The sequence below is a fragment of the Sorex araneus genome, chromosome X (assembly GCF_027595985.1).
Source record: "Sorex araneus isolate mSorAra2 chromosome X, mSorAra2.pri, whole genome shotgun sequence".
In the NCBI taxonomy this organism is placed as follows: domain Eukaryota; kingdom Metazoa; phylum Chordata; class Mammalia; order Eulipotyphla; family Soricidae; genus Sorex; species Sorex araneus.
Genome location: NC_073313.1, coordinates 109,437,450 through 109,463,928, shown reverse-complemented (window position 1 = coordinate 109,463,928; position 26,479 = coordinate 109,437,450).

Below are 26,479 nucleotides of genomic sequence, written 5' to 3'. Positions count from 1 at the left end.
AAAATGAGCTAAAATGTGGCATAAGAAAAGCATTACTGAAAATTCAGGGTTATGGTCCATAGGTAGAGTGAGCTTTTGAGTGGACTATCTTAAGTACTCCAAACCCAAACTAAAAATATGCAGACCCTAACAAAATACTTGTATAGTTTCCACATAAATATACCAACTTTAGTAGCATAGCAACTATTTTATTCTATTTTATTATGCCTATGAATTTGTGGTTTAGGAATTTGGGAAGAGTTTGGAATGGTGATTCTATTGCTTCTTGTGGTATGAACTAAGGTTGCTTGGGGGTATTTAAATGATAGGTGGAATAGTCTGCACGATCAAAATGGCTTCATTCTCATGTCTGGTGCCTTGATGAGAATGTCTAAGATTGAATCAACTGAAATTATGGCCTGCAGGCTTACATATGGCTAGCTCAATCTGACCATCTCAGGTTTATTGAATGTCTTACTGAGCAACTGGATTCCCTTAGAGGGATTATTTTAAAAGAATCAGGTAAAAAGTGGATATATTTTTATTGCATATAATCAAAGGGATATGATATTGTTTCTGCTTTCTATATTGCTTGATGCAATCAGAAAGACACATTGACTTAAGGAGAGAGAATTGAGACTTCGCATATTAAGAGAATTTTCAATAAATTAACGGTCATTTAAAAATATCTGCCAGGGAATAAATATGACCAAGAAAATACTATATTAAATACTATATTCAATCTTCAGGGCATGTATGTTGCCTAAGATTCCTTTTTCATTTCTCTTGGGACCCATATAAGAGGGTAAGTAAAGTTGGATGCTAAACATTTTCTTTTTATTCTTTTTTCTTTTAAATATTTAATTTTCTTAAATCACCATGGATTACAAAGTTACAAAGATATTTGTGATTGAGTTGTAGGTGTACAATATTTCAACACCAATCTCTTAACCAGTGTTCACTATACTCAACCAGCATTTCCAATTTCCCTTTTCCCCATGTCCATCCTGCCTCTGTGGCAGGCACAATTCCTCTCCAAGATTGTTTTAGTGTTCCTTCCCAACTAAACCCCCAACCCAGTTCCAGGGACAAGTTTCCTACTGAAGACTGGTTCTCCAACTCTTTGTTTCTATTACCCTTGGGCATTTGATGTTCCCCTAGGAAGTTCTTTATATCCCACACATGAGAGAGAGCATTCCTAGTCTGTTACTCTCCTTCTGGTTGATTTTACTCAACATGGTACTCTACAGGTCCAGCCATGTATCAGAAAATCACATAACTTCATATGTTCTTATGGCAGAGTAGTATTTAATTGTGTATATATATCATAGTTTCTCTATGAAGTCATCTATTCTTGGTCATTTGGTTTATTTAAAGATTTTGGCTGTTGTGAATAATGTTTATTTAACCTGGTAGTAAACAACCTTCCATTTTCTGTTTTTCTTATATTGAATCACAGTGAATATACAGTTACAAAGATTTTTGAGATTACAATGTTGCTAAGGATCTTCTTAGTTCCTTCTCTCCATGACTCACCTCCTATCTCTCACTAACTTTCTTTAAAAAATGACCTGGATTGACTAAGTCACTCATTATCTGTCTTTTTTCCTCTAGGCCATATGTCGCTCAGTGAAGGAATAGAGTTTTACTGTACCAGTCCTCAGTGAACTGGAGGAATTAAAAGAGCAAACTCTAATGGCAAAGAAGAGCTAAAAAGAAGCAAAAGGAAGAGAAGGTTTGTCTGTCATAGGCCAGTTCTATTTCTCTTTTAGGGGGGTGTGGTTTTTACATATGAAATATGTAATGCCATATGTAATATGTTTTTACATATGTAATGTCATATATGAAATTTGTAAAAACCTTCATATATGACAAGTGCCACATTCAAGGAAAGGCAGATTGCAAACCTATTGGCATAACATTAGGATAATGATGGAGACAAAGAAGACACCAGTTTTTTTTTTTAACCTCAGCTCTATAATGTCAAGGTTGTAGATAATAGAACGCTTATTAATATGTTGGTCCAACATTATCTCTCTCTCTCTGTTTTCTTTTTGTGTCACACAAAATGATGCTCAGTGGTTAGTCTTGGCTCTGCACTTAGGAATTACTCCTGGTGGTGCTTGGGGGACCATATGAGATGCTGGGGATTGAACTCATGTCGGCCATATGCAAGGCAAAAGCCCTACCCACTGTACTATCGTTCTGGCCCACATTATCTCTTTATACATATTGTTTCTTCAAAGTTTTATAAAGAAAATAGTATAGGAACTAATAGTAAGAAGAATGCTTGTTATACGTAATATTACAAGTCCGCTTTATATGATGGAGCTAAATGAAAACAGTTGACTGAACGGATCATTTGGCTGAATAGATCAAAAGACCAAAAGTAATTTGGTAGGCTTGCTGTAGTCAGTTCATTTCTTCTTAATTTTACATAACTTATGTTCATTTTATGTTTCTTAATTTTATGTAATTCATTGTTTTCCAGAGACATTTGTCTAAGTACAATAGGGGATATTAGCACAATGAAGGTGATTTTACTATTACACATATAGATCTTTTTTTTTCAATAAACAGATGACCGAGGACTACATCGCTATTTTAAATAAGAGTCAGGCAGTGGCTGCTGAACTGAAACTGTTTTGATTTTGGAATTTGATGAACTCATCTAAGTTTAATGATTTAAATAGTCAGTTATATTTTACTATTTTGTAGTAAATTAGAAGATATGGAAAGAGCACTGTCTATGCAAAACATTGAGAGAACTACATTTAGGCACAATTTTATAATTTTAAAAACATTAAATATTTAGATTTCTGTTTTGAATTGGTTGAAATAACCTTTTTTAGGGCAAATAAGAATGTGTTTTTTTCAGATGTGTTCACTTGACCCAAAAAAAAAGTATTCCCAGGAGTTTTGCTACATAAGTTTTGCTACGTATCAGTAGCACTTTAAAAGAGCTTTTTTCTGAAGGATTTTTCCCCAAGGGACAGAAGCTATAAGTTGTAGAGTGCTTTTCTTGAGGTCATCATGTTAAAATGTTCTTTGAAAGGATTGCCCAGCCATAGTTATTTCTTTCAGAGTCCATGAGGCCTTTGCAATATTGAAATATATCTCCTTTAATTGTCTGTACACTAAAAGAATCAGAGACTGGGTATGTTGAGCACCCCGTGACTCACAAAGGTGAGAGTTTATGGGTTCCAGAAGGTTGTTTCTGAGATTTAGATGATCAAATGGGTTCCAGATGGGTTGTTCCTGAGATTTAAATGATAAAATGAGAAGTTTTTGGCCAAGGCATTTGGAAGATCCCAATAGATACAGTAAATGGAATTTTAATTGTGCTCTTGGTATACTGAGTAAACTAAATAACTATGAAAATGTTGCAAATCGGTCATGCAGCATAAACTTGCTGGATCTTCTAGCTGGTAATATGGATCCTCAATCACTATCGAACTCATGAGGAGTGCTCTAGATAGGTGAAATATTTTTCAAAATTTGAAAAGACAATAGTCTTTACAAAGGAAGTTTTCAATTCAGTGAAAAAGCACAAAGACCACAACTAAAATATTTATATGAGAAGTGGGTAAGCATAAAATTGCCATATCTTAAATGGTCTATTTGACAAGTTAGAGTATCTAGGAGTCATGACAACAGAACTATTTGAATTGTATTTTGCACAGACAGGAAAAACTAAACACTTTTGCAGCTTTAATGATATGTCTTCAACCATATTGATCCAATAAAGGTATCATTAATCAATGGACCTGTGATTTAACGCATGTATAATGGTTAATAGTGCCTCCAGTAGAACTAGGTTATTACTTGGTTTAAACTATGTTTTATTTAGTAAGACCAACAGTTATTTAATTTCTAATTCCATTATTTAAATTTATTTAAATATAATGGTTTACAAAGTTGTGCATAATACAGTTGTTAGGGGCATTTTACATCCAAAAACCAATCCTACTCCTTGAGTGATCTTCCCTCCATTATTGTCTCATTTTCCCAACCCCTCCCAAGCCTACCCGTTTAGAAGGTGCACAATAGTTTGTTTCATATTTTTTGTTAGGACCAAATGGCTAAAGGAATTATCAAAAATACTTCAGTGAAAGAAAATTTGTGAAAATTGTTATAACTCACCACAGGGTTAAGTCCTTGCCCAGCCACAAACACTACCCTGTTTTTGGCTAGCTGAGCCTTCTGTGTTATTGTTTTTGTTTGTTGAGTTTAGTTGGTTTCTATGTTACTTTCCCATCTAATTTGGTGTGCTCCCACTGGAATTTCAATATGGTGGGATTTGGAGAGAAATGGTCATGTGGTCTAGAACCTTCAGGATCTGTAGAACTGGAACCAGTCTGCATAGAATCTTAGTGAAGCTGTGGGTTTGGGCCTGTTGGTATGGCAGCAGCAGTGGGGTTTGTGTGTGGCTGCTGGGTCTTTGGCAGGGTGGGACCAGGCCCACTCCCTCTTGAGGGCATCCCAGAGTTTTCCGATGGGAGACTAGTGTGTCTATGTATTTCTGCTGCTTGGCTTGAATCTCCCTGAAGATTTAATTTATGAATATGAAGAGCAGGGTTGATGGATGAGTAGACATGCTGGCGGCTGTGAAAGGTGGGTTCATTTTTAATTTTCTCTAGCCAATTCTTCCGAGTTGTTGGACCGTGACAGAATTGGCTTCTACTGATTCCTTTAAGAGTAGTAATTCTTCACTGCTGGTGGCATTGGTACTAGGATATTCTATGCCTAAAACAAATATCAATAACTTTGTACATTACAGTTTTTTAATTAAATAATTTTTAAAAAAACAGTGGTAATTTTAAGAGAAATAATAGCAAAATCACTTCCTTTAACTTTCATAGTCAATTTTATAATGTCCCAGATATTAGTAGCTAAGAAATCAAGGAAAAATATCCAATAAGTACTGAAAATAAGTGCCACTTTTAATTTTGTTGACTCTGGAGTTAATAAAGCTGATTTGCTTCTACAATATTCCAAAATAATTTGCTACTCCGAAAATGTATCTCCTAGGGGGATGGAGCAATAGCACAGTGGGTAGGGCGTTTGCCTTGCACGAGGCTGACCCAGGTGCGATTCCCAGCATCCCATATGGTCCTCCAGCACTGCCAGGAGTAATTCCTGAGTGCAGAACCAGGAGTAACCCCTGTGAACTGCTGGGTGTGACCCAAAAAGTAAAGAAAAATGTATCTCCTAATATTAATGTTGAATTTTTTCCTTGTCTCTTATATATGCCTGCATTAATTCGCAGAATTTTGCATCTTGAGGTTGTAGATACATCAAAAGCTGTAGATATTCATTATTTAGTATATATTTATCATTTTAAATTTTGTAAATATGAGCCATTACTGAACCATACCATGTGGTTTAGTAACTGTGTTACTCAGATTATGTCTATCTTATTCAAAGGAAAATCTTGAGTATAGTCATAACGAATCAAGGCAAAAATCCGTAAGAGTCAGACATGTTCATAAAGAAAGAATTTTGGTAGCACAATAAAATATTGCTGTTTAAAATTGTCATAATGTCCCAGTTACACATGCGGGGTGGGGAGTTGGGGAGGTGGGGGGAAGGGGGGAGGTATATCGTGATTCTTGGTGGTGGAATATGTGCACTGGTGAAGGGATGGGTGTTTGAGCATTGTATAACTGAGACTTTAACCTGAAAGCTTTGTAACTTTCCACATGGTGAATCAATAAAAGAATTTAAAAAAATTGTCATAATGTGGAAGAATTATATAAGGAAAAGTCATTAAAAGTCTTTTATGAAAGCTAGGCTAAACTTAAATATTGAAGCTAGACTAAAACATTGAATGATAATTCAGAAGAATTTCTATTGTTTGAGGCATAAAAATTATTTAAGAAGAGATTCACAATGATTTTCTCCATGACTTTAATAACTGTACTGGGGACAAAATCTTTAGAGCAAATGATGTATTCTCAAGCCACAGGGACCTGTCGTTGACTGTAACACCTTATTCAATGGTGTTCCATTTTTCTGGTGGTTGTTCCAAAAAAATTCCTAGCTTTTTTATATATGAAAGGATGAAGGATATCTATAATTGGAATATGTAACTATAGGTGAATGTTAATCTTCTTATACATAACATTTGCAAGTAGCTTACAATATAACAGAAACTAAGGAAAATTTTATCTACATTATTTTGTGAATTGTTCTCAATATCTAAGTCAGTGGTGTCATTACTATCAAATTTTTTAAGTGAGTAAAGTAAAAGAAAAAAATTCCCAGGATTACAAGGCAATTAAAGTAGTAAATTTTTTTAATTTAATAGTTTATTTTTAATTAGTGAGTCAACGTGAGGGTACAGTTACAGATTTATACATTTTTGTGCTCATGTTTCTCCCTTACAAAGTTTGATAACCCATCCCTTCACCAGTGCCCATTCTCCACCACCAGTAAACCCAACATCCCTCCCCCCCCTCCCCAGTCCTGTCTCCCCCCACCCCACACTGCCACGATGGCAGGGTATTCCCTTTTGATCACTCTTTCTGATTAGGTGTTGTGGTTTGCAATAAAGGTGTTGAGTGGCCATTGTGTTCAGTCTCTAGTCTATATTGGGCCCGCATCATCTTTCCCCCACATGACCTCCAATCACATTTTACTTGGTTTTCCCTTCTCTGAGTTGCCCAGAATGAGAGACCAGCCTCCAAGCCATGGAGACAACCTCCTGGTATAAAGTAGTAAAAATTTAACTTTAGGTAATTTATTCAAGTTATTTATCTAAAATATTATGTAATACTATCTGTCTTAACGGTATCTGCCCATAAAAAATGAAATCATAGATGTTATTAACCTTTCTATAAAGGGGAAGATCATAGCCTACCCTAGACGTACAGAGCACTAAATATCAAAGTGCTAGTTTGGTAAGATTTTGCATATGTTTTGAAGAAATATTTTATTAATAGTTTAATAATAGTGTTTTGCACATAGTAGATACTCAACAACTGATTTTGAGATGGCATTATTTAGTCATTTATATTCTAGAAGCTTTTGATTATATGAAACAGTAAGCTAAGTGAAACCAAATCGAGGCCAGGGAAATTGTTCAGTGGTCAAGGGCACATCCTTACATTATGCAGAGACCTGAATTCGATCTGCACTACACTGATCCCTGAGCACTGCCAAGGTTTTCCTTGGTGACTCATATCACTGCCAGAGGCTGGCAGCTCTAAATTGTTGACATGAGCATCAAACCATACAACATGATTGTTATATTGCAAGGTGTGATCCCAAGACCCCTGAGAGCTTCTTGGGAGTCTCTTCCCCCCAGAGAAAAAAAACATAGTTTCTGCTTATCTTTGGTTGGTGTGCATTAGGCTTCAGTTTATTAGGCTGTATGTTCCTGAAGAATTTTGAGAAACATAAAGTATGAACTAAGATATTTATAACCCCTTTAAAATGTTCTGGTCAGGTCTCTATGCATCAAATATATCTCATATTTTTGTGTATAGAATATTTTCTTGGTTTTGTTTTCTTGGCTCACACACAGCTGTGTTAGGACTTACTCCTGACTCTACATTCAGGGATCACTCCTGGTGGTGTTCATGAGACAATATATCATGCTGGGATTGAATGCACTTCACCAACAGGCAAGAAAAGCACCTACCTGCTATACTGTTTCTTGGGCCCCTTGTTTCTAGAATCATCGAATTTCCTTTTCATCTGGAAATATTTTTCTATACCCAAAAACACTATTCTGGAGATCTTAGGTTGTAATTAGTCTTATTATTACAGATTCCTACACCTACCACTTCTCTATAAATGTTCCCTCGATTGGAGATACTCTCTGCCTCACTATATTCCTCTAAACATACCTGAGGAGTTGCATTTGCCAACTAGCTTGCTAGAGGATTGAGGCACAAACACAATATGTCTTCAGCTTTACTGTTCTTTGATGCAGTCCCATTAACAAGTACTGATCCATTTGTCTACCACATCAAGCACAAATATATTTCTCTGGTTTTCTAGATCTTCTGTATCTACTTCCAGCCTCACCATAGTTTATAACTCCATTGCTTCCTGTTTCTATGTCAAGATATTTTGTCAGACAGAAAAAAATCTGTTTACAGAAATTGTACTATTCTCATTCCCACCATGTGTTAATACATTCAGTTCTCCCTTTCTCATCTTACCACTAGCATTTAAAACGGTCAAAATAACATTTAATGATATTCTTGTAATGGAGGCGATTATTTTTTCTCTATCTACATTAGTTTTTCAACTATACCGTAATACTGTGACCTATAATACTATATTTTGTGTCCCTCTCCATTTCTAGCACAGAGCTTATAAAACCCTTGATATTTCCTAATGGATAAGAAAGATGCTGTTTTTGTTAAAACAGAGGTTTATGGGTCTATCTTAGCCCCACTAAATCAAAACCTCTGGGGACAGAGCTGACTTCATAATTCTTTTTTTAAGCAAATACTATGGATCAAATTATGGCCCTTAAATAATCACATGTTAAATCTCTAATTCCCAGCAATTAGATATATGACTTTTAGGAAGAAATTAAGGCTAACAAAGATTATAAAATCATATTAATGTAGGTCATAAACAAATAGAATTGATAGCCTTATAGGAAGAGAAAAAGAAAGATTTCTCTCTATATATGCACGCACTAAGAAAAGAGCGTGTAAGCACACAGCAAGAAGACATCCATAGGGGCTGGAGCAATAGCGCAGCGGGTAGGGCATTTGCCTTGCACGCAGAGGGCCCGGGTTCGATTCCCAACATCCCATATGGTCCCCCGAGCACGCCAGGTGTAATTCCTGAGTGCCTGAGCCAGGAGTAACCCCTGTGCATCGCTGGGTGTGACCCACAAAGCAAAAAGAAAAGAAGAAGACATCTATATACAAACTATAAAGTATTATTACTGGAAACCTATGATGTTTGCTTGAACTACCAGTCTCTAATATAATGAGAAAACGAATTTGTGTAAACTTACTTAGTCTAAAAAATTTTGTTCTCATACTAAGCACACTAGACAACAACATTCTGTGAGGATTCTCATGCAGTCAGCACAGACCTTTGTCTCTTCAACCCCTTATCTAGAAATTTTCCGTTCACCTTTTAAAATTTAGCTTATGAACTATTTCTCCCTGACAGCTCAGGCAGCACCTGGAATAACTGAGCATCTTCAGACTAGCACTGGATTTACCATTTTCACATGTTCCACTTGCTAGGATATAGAAACGATAGAGGTCAAAGACATAGACTATTTTAACTTACAGAATAGTTTCTAAATAAAGGCTTAGGATAAGCAATCTTGGCACAGAGGTCTGTGCCTATCAAGGGACTTGTCTACAAGTGTAGTGTAGACACACTACACTTTGTAAAAATGCTTGAGAAAAAGTAAGTTTGTTTAAAATGGAGAAACTCATAGAATCATCATTTAAATATTACCGTTCTTTTCCTGTCTGTATCCACCTTGATACTTTCCTGTCACTATTGAAAGTGAGATCTCTAACATATTCCCATAGGGTTTGATCAGTTTGTGATTAGTGATACTGAGAATACCTACTGTTTGTTTATTGTTCAGTTTCTAAAAAAAATTCAGATATAAAAAGCTGTGTCACTTTCCCTTTTGACACAAAATCATGGATATGTTTGATATGATTTATGATCTTTGTCTTCTTAAGCACTGTGGTCCTTGTGTAAAGTAATATAGATGACCACATTGGACTGGAAAAGACCATAAAAACAAAAACATAATTAATATCAAGCAAAGTGTAGTAGATGCACTTTTTCCATTCCTTTGAGAAAGTACTAGCAAATCTCTGTGAAACAAATATGCAAAGATTTAGGGGAAATTTAAGTGATGAAAAGAAAGCTAGAATTGCTCGGGACTTTAGGATCTAAAGAGTGATACATGATAAGTTTCAAGAAATTCTTTTTATGGATTAAAAACCTCAATATTGGAAAAGAATTCATGAGGTACATAGAGGAAAACACAGTAAAATCTTTTTATGACATTGAACCTAGAGGTCTGTATAAGGATGAAACTCTACTGATCAGGAAAGAGGAAAAGACAAAATCTATTAAAATATGTATAAATCCACATCAATGCATACCTGAAACCTGGAGTAATAAATCTTCAGAGCAAGTGATTAAGGGAGAGCAACCAGTGGATAGAAGATAGAGATTTTTTTTGCCAAGGAACCATGGGGGTTGGGTAATAATGGACAATTCAGAAAGAACAAAAGAACTTTAAGAAAATGTGAAACTGTATGGATAGAAATCACATAGGAGCAATTAAACTAAGGCATACGATTATAGAATTGAAGCTATAAACAAAGTTAGCTGTAATACAGGGTAATGGAAACATCCTAACACACCAGCAATTAAGCCTCATATTATTACAAAGGATTTGTCATTTGTTTATTTATTTATTTATTCCTTTTTTTCCTTTTTATTGAAACACCATGAGAGCAGTTACAGAGGTTTTGGTCTAAGTCTTGGTCATACAAAGGTGAAACACCCGACCATTCACCAGTGTACATTATCTACCACCGAAAAACCCAGTATCCCCCATCCCAAACCCTCCCCCTACTTGTGTGGCATACGATTTCCACGTTACTCTCTCTCTCTACTTTGATTACATTCAACATTTTGACACCAAACCCACCATTATTATTTGGGATTTTACCCCAACACTCAGATCTGCCGAAAAGGCAACATTAAGCAATTTGTTTTCTATTGCTGATTATATATTACATATGATGATGTGTGGCCATTGTTGTGGCCGCGAGATTTTGGAATACTGAGATTTTTATAATTAAATCTAGAGGGATTTCTGCCAAAAGCCGCTGTGTTCTGAGCTTGGTTTCTGAGTCTCTGAGATCATGGCCGATAAGCAGCTCGATCAGCAGCCAGTGGGCTCGTTCGTGGGTGGCAACTTGGGGTCTCATAGGAGCAGAGGGGGAAAGGACCGGCTCTGCCCCCATCCCATGAGGCCCCTCATTCCTCATCACTGCGGGCCCCTCCCTGGTTGTCCCTAGGCCTCTGGAAGATGGCAGAGGCAACCGAGCCTCCAGGGGAAACAGGCCAAGGCACGAAACCCATTCCCAGTTGGGGTGGTCTGGCGCCGGAAACCTAATGCATACTCCAGACACATTTCTGCCAAAAGCCGCTGGGTTCCAAGCTTTGTTTCTGAGACTCTGGGATCATGGCCGGTAAGCAGCTCAATCAGCAGCCAGAAGGCTTGTTCGTGGGCAGCAACTTGGGGTCTGGAATGGGGGGGGCGGGGGAAGGTCCGGTTCTGACCCCATCCTTTAAGGCCCCACATTCCTCATCAAATGTGTGCAGCCCTGACTGACTGTCCTTAGGCCTCTGAAAGATGGCAGTGACAACCGAGCCATCAGGGGAAATAGGCCAAGGCATGATATCTATTCTCACCTGGGGTGGTCTGGCGTCCGAAACCAAATGTGTATTACAGATGCATTTCTGCCCCAAGCCGCATGGTTGATATTCAGCAATACAATGATTCATCACCCAACCCTCCACCAGTGCAAACATTCCACCACCAATATCCCCATTGTCCCCTCCTTTTCCATTTTAGTCCTTACCCTGCAGACAATTGTTAAGATACTCTTTCTAGTTTTGGGCATTATATTTTGCTTGGATATTCCCACCACCATTCAAACCAGCCTTCTAGGGGCACGTGGTAGATCATCTATTTTCCATTGCTCACTTTGCATATCAGTAAAGGTCCCGGAGAAAAAGTCCCGGTCCCCAGATACTGGAGCCTTGCTTGTAGAAGCTCGTGGTTGCTGAGATTCCATCTGGAGAAGGCAGGGAGACTGCGCCTGCTCTGTCTGGGACACTCCGGTGATATTGGCTAGTTTTGGGTCCAGAGCATTCTCTGGTGTTGCGGTGTCTGCTGGCCAGGATTCTTCACTGGATTTGTCATTTAAAGTGCCGCTTCTATGGTGAAATGAATTCATATTGCATTAGTAGATTTTCAGAAAAATTAAACACTAAACAAAGCATACACAAAGACTATTGCCATAATTTATTGGAAGACTATCATAATTTTGGAAGACTATCATAATTTTGCTCTTACCTACATCTGATATCACATCTTGTTTCATTATCTTATTTGCCCATAACATCAACTTCAATATGCTTCCAAAGACATTTCAACTTAATTTTACTTTAGTATCATTTTGGTGTTCCCCGTCTTTCATGATCTAACTATTCACTTATTTGTTTCTATTAAAGTTTAATTATAATTATGTATAAAGCAGACGATACTGCAGAAATACCATCTGCACTTCTATCTTTATTGCAGCACTATTCACAATTGCCAGAATCTGGAAACAACCCGAGTGCTCAAAAACAGATGATTGGTTAAGGAAACTTTGGTACATCTACACAATGGAATACTGCGCAGCTGTTAAGAAAAATGAAGTCATGAAAATCACTTATAAATGGATGGATATGGAGAGTATCATGCTTAGTCAAATTAGAAGGAGAGGCACAGATGTAGAATAATATCACTAGTTTTGGGGATATAAAGAAAAAATAATATGAGACTAATACCTAAGGGCAGTAGAAACAAGGCCTAGGAGGATTGGTCCACTGCTTCAAGTGCTTCAGAAAGGCAGTTGGGATACAGAAGGGATCACTATAACAAAGATCACTGGAAATGATCGCTGGAAAAGAACTGCATGTTGCAGGTAAAGGAACAAACATGATAACCTCTCAGTATGTGTATTGCAAACCATTATGCCCAAATGTGGGGTGTGTGTGGGACAGAGAGAAAGAAAGAGATAGAGAGAGAGAGTGGGGACATTGAAGGTGGAAAACATAAACTAGTGGAGGGATGGTTGTTAGAATATTGTATGACTGAAACTGGATCATGAATAGCTTTGCAACTGTGCATCTCATGGGGATTCAATAAAATAAACTAATTGAAAAAGAGAAACAGAGTATACGGTGTCTATATATCTTAATAAATTTTTAGAAGTAGCACTGTAGCACTGTCGTAGCAATTTTGTCCCGCTGTTCATCGATTTGCTCAAGCAGGCACCAGTAATGTCTCCATTGTGAGACTTATTGTTATTATTTTTAGAATATCGAATATGCCACGGGTAGCTTGCCAGGCTCTGCTGTGTGGGCGGGATACTCTCGGTAGCTTGCTGGGCTCTCTGAGATGGATGGAGGAATGAATCCAGGTCAGCCTCGTGCAAGGCAAACGCCCTACCCACTGTGCTATTGCTCCAGTCCAAAATTTTAGAAGTGTGTGGGCTAATTCTAATAACTGTAGATAGTGGTAATATAGGTACTAGTACCACTTTTCCTGGTTGTTAAGGGTTTTACAATAAATATAGACATAAAATCCAGCAAAAGAAACAACGAACATAGATATAGGCATAAAATCAGAGGTTTAAATTAAGATAGCATTAGATATTTATGAGACGGCATCAAGAAAATAATAAGCATTTTAAAAAGTTATAGAAGAATAGGTTGGAGTGGGATTTATTCAAGTAAATAATATCAGAAAAATGGGAGTTGTATATATATATATATATATATCCAAAAGGCTCACAGAGTTAAAAAAATACACATTAAAATTTAAGTAATAAAAGTCAAAGATTAAAAAGAACTTGAACGCATCAAGGGAAAAACAGATTCACCAATAAGGAAACCCCCATTATATGGAGGAAATGTTAATGGAAATTTTCGATTAGGAAGACAGTAGAACAGAGGGAAATTTTACAGGAGGGCATAAACTTTAAAGGTATTGGTACTTAATAGGATGTCTTGGCATCAATTTCAATGTACATGGGAAAAGTAACACCAATTTCAAGTAATCCTTTGATGCCAGAAGAATGAAATATAATTCAACTCATTTCTCATGCGATGTATCTGGGAGACAGCATCTGATACATAAGTTTGTCACAGTTTAGAGGTGTGATCATATGACTGCTTTTCCCATCCCATATGAAAAAACAGTTGCAAGTTCAAGTTACCATCAACTGCACTTCTTTTCTTTGTGTGTGTGTGTGGGGGGGGTGTAGGGCTTTGAGTCAGATCCATCTTCCATCTGATCTCAGGGCTGACTCCTGGCTCTGTGGTCAGGGCTCATTCCTGAATGAGCTTAGGGCACCACATGTAGTGCCATGTATTAAAACTGGAACCAACTACCTGCAAAGGAGTTGCCATAACCCATACTATCTATGTGGCCACACCTGTGTATGTTATCAACCATCTGAATATGATGATCTGAGAAACTTCAGAAAGATAGACAAATTGTCAAAAACCAGAAGGAAGAAAATAATAAAAATTAGAGTGGGAAATAATAAATTAGAAATTTTAGAAATAAGAAAAAAAAGAAATTTTAGAAATAAAAAGACTAAGTTCTTGATTTGGGGATAGAGTTCTGGACTGGAGTGACAGTACAACTTACAGGGCACTTGCCTTGTACGTGGCGGACCTGAATTTGACATCTCATATGGTCCTCTGAGAACTGCCAGGAGTAATTCCTGAGCTAAGAGCTATGAGTATCCCCTGAGCATCACTGGGTATGGACCAAAACCCATAAATAAATAAATAAATAAATAAAATAACTAAGTTATTTGTGGTTTTTTTTTTTTGGGGGGGTCACACCTGGCGATGCACAGGGGTTACTCCTGGCTCATGCACTCAGGAATTACTCCTGGCCGTGCTCAGGTGACCCTATGGGATGCTGGAACTCGAACCCAGGTCGGCGGCGTGCAAAGCAAATGCCCTACCTGCTGTGCTATCGCTCCAGCCCCCAATAACTAAGTTCTTTTAATGGACAAAAATTGATATTGACAAAAATTAGTGGTGATCACTAATTTACAAAGGAACAAATACCTAATAAATATAATCTGAAAAAGAAATGTGAAACAGAGACAACTATGGAAAACTGCATAATAATACATTTGAAAATCTAGAATAAGTAAATAAATTTTTTAAATAATACAACTTTTAGATATGATTCAGAAGGAAATCAGAAGTTAAACACAAGAATTAGAGTAAGGGCATTAAAAAAGTAATCAAAATTTACTCCTAATACTAAATTTCAGCACCAGATAGTTTCATCAGTCAGTTGTACCAAACCCTCAGACGTAGTCAATACCTATCATTCTCAAATTTCTCACAAAAAATAAAGATAAGGAAATACTCCCAGACCCATTTTTCAAGACCATTATTCCCCAAACACTAAAAGCAGACAGAGGATACGGAAACCACATAAACCAAACCACAGATTAATATACCTGGTGACTATAGAGATTAAAAAATCCTCAAAAAAGCAAATAAAGTTCAATAATCATATTATATATATATATATATATATATATATTTTGCTTTTTTAGGTCACACCAGCGATGCTCAGGGGTTACTCCTGGTTTTGCACTCAGGAATCACTCCTGGAAGTGCTCGTGGAACAATATGGGAATCGAATCTGGGTTGGTCGTGTGCAAGGCAAATGTCCTACCGGCTGTGCTATCACTACAGCCCCCATATATCATGATTAAGTAGACTTTATACTAGAAAAAATTGGATGGTTCAGCATACACAGATCAATAAGAGCAATATATCACAGAAAATATAACAACAATAAAATCACATCAATGAATGTGAGAAAACATTTGATAAGATTTAAAATTTATTTATGTTTAAAATGCCCAGTAAAATTTAGATAAGAGGAACAATCTTGAGGCTGGAGCGATAGTACAGCAGGTAGGGGTTTGCCTAGCACGTGGCCGACCAGGGTTCGATTCCCAGCATCCCATATGGTCCCCTGAACACGGCCAGGGGTAATTCCTGAACGCAGAGCCAGGAGTGACCCCTGTGCATCAGCCAGGAGTGACCCCTGTGCATCGCCAGGTGTGACCCAAAAAGAAAAAAAAGAGAAACATTCTTAAATGTAACAAAGACTACTAAAATAACTACTGTTAACAACATACCAACAGCATATAGTGAAGTGAAATGTTACAAAATTTGTAAAAAAAGTATGTTTTGTTGCATTTATATATATAAAAATAAAAAGGAAAACACAAGATAAATAATTGCATATGTAGTTGTTTTAAAATCAAATAAGCATTTAGGGATTGAAAAATGAGGTAAAAGATCTCTACAATGCACAAAAAATGAGAAAATGCTACATGCTTATGGAATGGATTAACTAACATCATTAAATGAGTATCCAGGACCATATAGTATAGATGGCTTGCCGTGCAGGTAGCCGACCCAGGTTCAATCCCCAGTCTCCTGAGCCCATCAGGAGTTATTTTTGGGTGCCGAGATTATTGTACAACTTAAATAAAATGAGCAATTTTTTTTTTGCTTTATGGGTCACACCTGGCAATGCAGAGGGGTTACTCCTGGCTCTGCACTCAGGAATCACCCCTGGCGGTGCTGAGATGACCATATGGGATGCTGGGAATTGAACCCGGGTTGGCCGAGTGCAAGGCAAACGCCCTACCCACTGTACCATTGCTCCAGCCCCAAAATGGACGAAATTTTTAAATCATACAAACTTCCAAGACTGAACCAGGAAGAAATTGATAGATTAAACAGACTAGTCTCAAGTATAAAAATTGAAATAATAATCTCTCAAAGATTCTCTCAAAGAACAAAAGCCTAGTGCTAGATGGCTTTACCAGTGAGTTATATAAAACTTTAAAAGAAGTAATACTCATCCTGTTCAAATGTTTCCAAAGTTCAAGGGGTGAAATAATCCCTAACATATCATATGAGGCCAACATTACACTAATCTCAAAACCAGAGAAACAGAACAAAGAAAACTTTAGAAAAACTATATCTGATTTATGAAAATGCAAAAACTGTTAACAAAATCTTGGCAAATCAAATGCCACAACATAACAAAAGAATCGTCCGTTATAACCAAGTGGAATTTTTACAGAAATACATGCTTGGCTCAATGGAAGAAAACTGATTAATGTAACAAAATACATCAGTAGAAAAAAACCCACATGATTAGATCAATAGCTGCTAAAAAGAATTTGACAAGTTTTAACATTCCTTTAGAATAAAATTTCTCAATAGATCAGAAATAGAAGGAACATACCTCAACATTATAAAGGCTATACATGACACAGACAAATCCACACTCAGTGGTGGGGTAAGAGAGCTTTTCCTGCATTATCTTGCACATGATTTTGAAGTCTACTTTCATCACTACTTTTCAACACTGTTTGTTTTTTTTTTTTTTGCTTTTTGGGTCACACCCGGCAATGCACAGGGGATACTCCTGGCTCTGCACTCAGAAATTACTCCTGGCGGTGCTCAGGGGACCATATGGGACACTGGGACTCGAACCCAGGTTGGCTGTGTGCAAGGCAAACGCCCTACCCACTGTGCTATCACTCCAGCCCCTTTTCAACACTGTTTTTTGGAAGTCATAGCCAAAGCAATTAGGCAATAAAAATATAAGTAATCCACATGGTAAAAGAAGTAAAAGTTTCACTATTTTCAGGTGACATAACATACATAGAAAACCCTACATACCACCACCAAAATCTACCAGATATAAGAAACTAATAAAGTGTCATTTATACAAAATTAATGTGCAGATGAATTGCATTTCTATACACAATGAGTTAAAGAGAAATTAAGAGAACAGTTTTTAAATTAATGAAAAATACCTGGATTAAATCGAATAAAGAAAAGAGTGGCCTACAAGTTGAAAACTGATATTAATTAAATATATAAAAGAATAGAGAAATAAATAAAAATACTTCCAGTGTTCATATTTTAAAAATAAACATTACTAAAATGGTGATCGTAAACAATCTTCTACAGATTTGATGCAATCCCTGTCAAATGGAGTTATTTTAAGTATATAGAGAAATAATTCTAAAATTTGTATGGAACTATAAAACATAAAAGACCCTAAATATTCAAAGCAATTTTGAGAGGAGCGCAATAATAATTAGAACATTATCTTAATCAGAAAACACACACAGAGACCAATAAAGTACACATATGTGGGCAGTTAATTTATTACAAAGGATCCAAGACCACACAATGCAAAAATGAAAATCTTTTCAACAAAATGTACTGGAAAAAATGACTAACCACATGTAAAAACTTGAACATAGACCACTGCCTCACACCATACAGAAAAATCATTTAAAGTGGATTACAGGCTTGCATGTAACACCTGAAGCTGGTTTCAGTGATGTCTTTAGAAACTCAGCTCCAGTAGTACCACTATATCACTGTATCACTGTCATCCCATTGCTCATCAATTTGGTCGAGCGGGCACCAGTAACGTCTCCATTGTGAAACCTCTTGTTACTGTTTTTGGCATATTGAATACGCCACGGGTAGCATGCCAGGCTTTGCTGTGTGGACAGGATACTCTCGGTAGCTTGCTGGGCTCTTGAGAGGGGCGGAGGAATCGAACCCAGGTCGGCGGCATGCAAGGCAAACACCCTACCCGCTGTGCTACCACTCATGATACATATATATTTACAAGATTTTTTTCAATAATCCCTGTGCAATCGGATGGCCAGAACTTTCCTACATTTATAAAATGTGGAATTTATAAAATATGTATTTAAGTGAGTTTTAAAGTATTTGAGTTGTCCACTGTCATACAGTCATTTTCTCATCCATTAAATGGGGTTAACAATAGATTCTTCCCCTAGAGCCACTTATTTTGTGTCTTTGGGGCAAACATGGAGGTGTCGAGGACTCACTTCTGCTCAGGAATCATCTCTGGAGCTCTAGTAGTATGGAAAACAAATACAAAAATAGACAAATGAGACTAAACCAAGCTAAACAGGCCTGCAAGGTGTAATAAGCTGCTATTAGAACTAAATAAAGAATGCTAGGGATGCAATTTATGGAAGAGTGCAGGACATGCCTTACAAGGGTTTGATTTCAGACACTGCCCACAAAATATAATCTAGGGAATGGGATTAAGTATTTATACATTTTACATTCTATGAAAGTTAACGTTCAAAATATGTAAAGGACAAAAAACTCAACAACAACAAAAATTACAGCATGACAAACGGATATGCAAATAATTAAATATCTCCTGTGAACACACCTCCTAAGATGACCAACAGGCATTACAAATGCTCACCATCACTTTCTAGCAGAGAAATGCTAATCAGAGCAGAAATCAGTGTTTCTCAACCAGGGGACTAGAGGTCAAAATTGTGTAACATGTGAAATGAGAGGGGCAACGTATTAGGACAAAAGACCACAGGATGAAAAATAATTAGGGAGTTAATGCTGGTAAAGTGTTAAGAAACACAATTTTTGCATCAAAAAGAGAAGAAATAGTTAACAAAGTTTTTTGGGAAAAGTAGCCATCTCTTGTCACTAGTAGTTATTTAAACTGGTCTAGACACCTTGGAAATCGGTTTGGACATGTCTCACTCATCTGCTAAAAAATAAGCAATTCCATTTTGAGATGTCTATTAAAAATAGGAAAAACTAATTAAAAATTTATATAGATTCCTATATTTATTTCAGTACTATTTAATGTAGCCAGAATATGGACATAAAAACCATGTCCAATGATAGATGAGTGTATAAAAAGGTTATGGTATATATCCACAATAACATTTTTCTCAGTTATATAAAGGAAGATTAATTATTGAAGTTTGCAGGAACATGGCTGGAGTTGAAGTGTGCTAACTGAAATAAATTAGAAAGATAAATACCAGATGATCTCACTCCTGGTATCACATAGAGAAACAGAGCAAGGAAACAGACAAAACAAATCCCAATCTAATTCAGACTGAATAACTGATGCCACTCAAGTATTTGGACATAGGATCACAAAAGATGAAAAAGGAGAAGAATAGATAATGGTCAAGAGATATTGGCACATTGGTGGTGACTGTGTGGTAACAAGTTTCTCGAAGACATGAAAAAAACGCTCCTGAAGAAAACAAAAGGGAATGCCCTGCCACAGAGGCAGTGTGGGGTGGTGGCCACTGGGGTGGGGGTGGTGGGAGGGATACTGGGAACATTCAGTGGAGGAGAATGGGTACTGGTGGAAGTATGCAAACCAAATACAAACATGAAAGTTCATAAGTTTGTAACCGTACCCCACGGTGATTTACTAATAAAAATTTTAAAAACTTAAAAAATTAAAAAAACGCTCCTGAACATTGTAAACTAATGATGCTTCAATATAAAAATGATTCCAGTTAAATACCAATAAAAATTGTAACCCTGTCTTCATCTCATCCACATTAGCAAGGTCAAGTGGGGAACGTAGTCTTCCACCCCTGCAAATATTTTTTTAATTTTTATTTTTATTAATTCACCGTGAGATACAGTAACAAAAATTTCATGTTTGAACTCGATCATATGGCCATCCAACACCCATCTCTTCACCAGTGCACAATTTCCACCACCAAAATCCCAGTATACCCCCCTATTCCATACCTTCCCCTGCTTGTGTGACATACAATTTGCAAGGTATTCTTTCTCTACTTTAGTTACCGTCAATATTTTGAGACCAGTCCTACCTCCCCTCATACCTGCCGATAATACAATTACCAGGCAATGTGTTTTGTATTGCTTGTTATGGATATAATATAGTGTTACGCAGCCACAAAAGTGGCCTTGAGCTTTAGGAATTCTAAGATTTTAATAATTAGGATCTGAAGAAGTTGCTGTCCAGGTTGCTCGTGTCTGGGATTCCTGTATATGTCTCTGAATAGTGGCCACGTGGGAGCTGGTACTTCTTGCTGGCTTCTAGAAAACGGTGACCGCTGGGCTCTTAGAGGGCAGGCTGTGGGACGGCACCTGTCCCCATCTAGAGTGGCCCAGTGAAGAAGGCCTATTGCAAAGTCCCAGTCCATCTCTGCTGTAAGTTGCTCGGGTCCGAGATTTCTGTGTGTGTCTCCCCCTGCAGAATTTTAATACACATTCTCTCCTCCTGAAGAGGTAAAAATAAAAGGTGAGTTTTCACCATAAATGGGTGCTGGATTTTGTCAAATGCTTTCTCTGCATCTATTGACATGATCATATGGTTTTTAACTTTTACTTTATTTTTTAATTTTTTTTCTTTTATTAATGAATCACCGTGGGGGTACAGATACAGGTTTACATATTCTCGTGCTTGTGTTTCAGTCATATACAGCTTGAGTATCTATCCCTCCACCAGTGTCTGTCCTCTGCTGAAGACCCCATCATCCCCCTACCCACTCCCACTCCCACCCCATCCCACTCCCCACCCCACCCCACCTCTTTGGCAGGGCATTCCCCTCTATTCCCTTTCTCCCTTTGGGCATTGTGGTTAGCAATGGAGGTCTTGGGAGTTTGGTCTATAGTCTGCTCTGAGCACGCCTCTCCCATCCTGAGCAGGTCCTCCCACCACATTTTTGCTTGGTATTCCTTTCTCTGTCTGAGCTGCCCTTTCCCCAAGCATGTGAGACTGGCCTCCAAGCAATGGAGCAAATCTGGTACTTATTTCTGCTTTTCTTGGGTGTTAGTCCTTCATTCTGTTGTTTTATATTCGGCAGATGAGTGCAATTCTTCTATCTCTTTCTGACTCATTTCACTTAGCATGATACTTTCCATGTTGATCCACTTACATGCAAAGTTCATGACTTTGTCTTTTTTGACAGCTGCATAGTATTCCACTGTGTAGATGTACCAAAGTTTCTTTAGCGAGTCATCTGTTCTCCGACATTCGGGGTTCTTTCAGATTTTGGCTATCATAAGCAGTGCTGTGATGAACATACATGTGAAGATGTCATTTCGACTATATCTTTTTGCCTCTACGGGATATATTCCCAAAAGTGGTATTGCTGGGTCAAATGGGAGCTCAACCTCTAGTTTCTTGAGGAGTGACCATATTATTTTCCAGAAGGGTTGAACCAGTCGGCATTCCCACCAGCAGTGTAGGAGGGTCCCTTTCTCTGCACATCCATGCCAATAGCAGTTGCTTATGTTTTTTGGATGTGTGCCAGTTTCTGTGGTATGAGGTGGTATCTCATAGATGTTTTGATCTGCATCTCCCTGGTGATTAGTGATGACGAGCATTTTTTCATGTGCCTTTTGGCATTCGTATTTCTTCCTTGAGAAATTTTCTGTTGATTTCTTCGCCCCATTTTCTTATGGGGCTGGATGTTTTCTTCTTGTAGAGTTCAACCAGTGCCTTATATACCCTTGATATCAACCCCTTATTAGATGGGTATTGTGTGAATATCCTTTCCCATTTTGTAGATTGCCTTTGTATTCGGGTCAGTGTTTCTTTTGCGGTGCAGAAGCTTCTTAGTTTAATATAGTCCCATTTATTTATTTCTGCAAAAACAATATTATTCACAATTGTGCCACAGAAAATCAAGTGCCTTGGAATCAGCCTAACTGAAGAGGTTAAGGGTCTCTACAAAGAAAACTACAAAACCCTACTCCATGAAGTAAAAGAAGACACGAGGAAATTGAAACATATTCCCTGCTCATGGATAGGAAGACTTAACGTTGTCAAAATGGCAATATTCTCTAGAGCACTATACAGATTCAATATGATCCCCATAAGGATACCCATGAAATTCTTCAAGAAATAGACCAAGCAATCCTGAAATTCATATGGAACAACAAATGCCCATGAATAGCTAAAGCAATTATTGGGAAAAAGACGATGGGAGGCATCACCCTCCCCAATCTTAAACTCTACTACAAGCGGCAATAGCATGGTACTGGAACAAAGGCAGAGCCACACACCAATGGAACAGGATGGAATATCCCTACACACCACCCCAATTGTATGAACACCTAATCTTTGATAAGGAAGCAAGAAATGTGAAGTGGAGCAAGGAAAGCCTCTTTAGCAAATGGTGCTGGCATAACTGGTCAACCACATGCAAAAGAATGGGCTTAGACCTCGACCTGACACCATGCACAAAAGTCAGATCAAAATGGATTAAAAACCTCAACATCAGACCACAATCCATAAGGTACATTGAAGACAAGGTCTGAAAAACCCTCCATAATATCTTTTATTTTATTGATGTGATGGATTCCGTTGATTGACTTGTGAATGTTAAACCGTTCTTGCATCCCCAGGATGAATCCCACTTGGTTGTGGTATATGATATTTTTGTTGAGGATGTTCACTTCCATGTTCATCAGGGATATTGGCCTCTAATTTTCTTTTTTGTGGTATCTGTTTTCTTTTGGTATTAGTGTGATAAGTGCCTCATAGAAACTGTTTGGGAGTATTTCTGTTTCTTCAATTTCCTGGAAAAGCTTGAAAAGAACTGGCAATAGGTCCTCTTTAAATGTTTGGAAGAATTCACTAGTGAATCCATCTGGACCTGGACTTTTGTTTTGGGGAAGATTTTTTATTACAATTTCCTTGATATAAATAGGTCTATTCAGGTATTTCAAATCTTGTCTCAGCCTTGGGAGGTTATAGGAACTGTCACACATCTAAAAGAACAAAACCAACCAGTGTTGGCATGGATATGGGGAGAAGGGGACTCTCCTTCACTGCTGGTGGGAATGCCTATGGGTTCAGCCTTTTTGGAAAACAATATGGACGTTTCTCAAAAAGCTAGAAATTGAGCTCCCATTTGACCAGCAATACCACTTTTGGGAATATATCTCATAGATGCAAAATATATACACAGCAGCAGAGCGTTTGCCTTGCATGCGGCCAACCTGGGTTCGATTCCTCTACCCCTCTCGGGGAGCCCAGAAAGCTACCGAGAGTATCCTGCTCGCATGGCAGAGCCTGGCAAGCTACCCGTGGTGTATTCGGTATGCCAAAACCAGTAACAACAAGTCTCAAAATGGAGACGTTACTGGTGCCGGCTTGAGCAAATTGATGAGCAAACTGGATGACAGTGACAGTGACAGTGACAGAAATGACATATGCACTTGTATATTACTGCAGCACTATTCACAATAGCCAGACTCTGGAAAAAACCCGAGTTCCCGAAAACAGATGACTGGTTAAAGAAACTTTGGTAAACATACACAGTGGAATACTATGCAGCTGTTAGAAAAAATGAAATCATGAAATGTGTATATAAGTGGATCAACATGGAGAGTATCATGCTACGTAAAATGAGTTAGAGAGAGAGGGACAGACATAGAAAGACTGCACTCATTTGTGGAATATAAAGTAACAGAATGTGGAGATTACCACCCATGGATAATAGAGATAAGGGCCAGGAGAATCGTTTCACGTCTTGAAAACTGGCCTCACATGTTGGGAGAAAAGGCAGCTGGGATAAAGAAGGGACCGATAAGTGAATGATACTTGGCGGGCTCGCTCGGATGGAAGATGTGCGCTGAAAGTAGACTATAGACCAAACATGATGGCCACTTACTACCTGTATTGCAAACCATAATACCCAAAAGGAGACAGAGAGTAGAAGGGAATGTGCCTGCCACAGAGGAGGGGGTAGATGGGGTGGGGGTGATGGGAGGGATACTGGGAACATTGGTGGTGGAGAATGGGCACTAGTGGAGGGATGGGTACTTGATCATTGTATGACTAAAATGTAATCACGAAAGTTGTAAGTCTGAAACTGTATCTCGCGGTGATCCACTAAAAATATATATAAAAGAAAAGGTGAGATTCTTATCTGTACTAGGTAGTGATGAGTTCTCCTGCCATTGTGATTTTGGAGAAATCACCAGGGGAGCGTGAACATCCATGACCGTGTAGCTAAATAGCAAGGTGTCCTTCATTTTCTCTGCCAGGGTGGTGTCAGAGGAGGTCTAGTGTAGAGTAATACAACCATGCCTAATAGTACATCAATTGAGACCACATGAAGAACTAGACCTCCCAGTCACCACATGGCAAAAATAAGGAGCTATTCACTTACTCAAATGTCAACAGAGTCCATGTGGGGATCTTGGACTTCTATCTCATCTCCAATAATGAAGTGACACTCCCTCCTTCCTCTTTTGGAATGGTGTCAAATAAAGGGAACAGAAACAAACGGTTTAAATAACATCCAGAGACTGAGAGCCTAAAGTGAAAATGTGCCAATAGAAGCATTGAAAAACACTTCAATAGTAAAATGCTTGTCATAATAAGTACCAAGAAGAAACTTATTGAACTCAGTGGAAAAAAGATAATTAATATATGCCAACACTGAGATGATCTAAATTTTAGCAATATTTGACAAGAATTTTAAAGCAGTCATTGAAAACTTTCTCCAAACTTAACTGAACCCTTAATTCAACCCTTTGAATCTGATATTTTTTAAAAGCTTCAGCAAGGGCCAGAATGATAGTATAGCAGGTAGGGCACTTACTTTACATGTGGCTGATCTAATTTGAGCAACAGCATCCCAGGTTGTCCCCAGACCCTACCAGGAGTGAACTCTGAGAGTACATCCAGGAGTCAGCCCTGCGCACCCTGGGTGTGCCCGCCTCCCCTCAAAACAGCTTTCAACTTTTTTCCCATTAATTTTATTAATATAATATATAAGAAAAACAAAATGGACATGACACTCTTAAAATACAGTAATTTAATTAAAAGTTCCAGAAGAGGCTCAGCAGGAGAATAAGTTTGTAAGAAGAAAGATTCAATGAATTCAGAGTTTGTAGAATAGAAATAATGTGACCAACAAGCCGAGAAAACACACTGTGATGGGTAAAATGGGTCCCATCACACGTGGGAGTGTGATGAAATATAAAATGTATAATCTAGGAAATGAAAGCAGGACTCCTACTAAAATATGATTGTGCTTTGCTGATTTTTTTTAAAAAATATTATTATTGGGCTGAAGAGATAGCACAGCTGGTAGGACGTTTCCCTTGCACTTGGTGGCCCGGTGTTCGATTCCCAGCTTCCTATATGGACCCCCAAGCACCACCAGGAGTAATTCCTGAGTACATGACCAGGAGTAACCCCTGTACATCGCCAGGTGTGACCCAAAAAGAAAAAAAATATCTTTACTTTTCCATAACACTTTACAAATGAACCAGGAAGCAAGTATCTACCCCTTTTTCATCTTCTATAAATACTGATTCTTGTCTTCTGAGGAATGAGTGTCCTCCCTCACTCAGAAACAAGCTGCCCTGGGGGCAGAACACAGGGCACAGTAAAGGACATAAGGTGCTTGCCTTGTCTTGCCCGCAGCCAACCTGAGTTCCATGGTTCAGAAGTTCTCCAGAAGTGATCACTGAGCACAGAACTAGGAGTAAGCCTGAAAAACCACTGGGTGTGGCCCCAAACCAGACAACAACAACAACAACAAGAAACAAAGGCCACCATAAAAGCCCTGAGTACCACCTAGACAGACACCAAGATTTTCCCTGGATTATTTTCTTATTTTAGTTTTCACCTAATTTATTGTGCAAAGCCTGTGGTGTATTTTACTTAAAAATGAGAGGGGCTGTCTTTAACTCATAAGCAATAATTTTTGTTGCCTTTTGGGGCAGGAGAGGGGTGAACTCTGGTAAAAGAGCTCTTCCACTGCTATTTAGGAAACTTTAAAATTCATAAAATTGTCATAAAAAACTT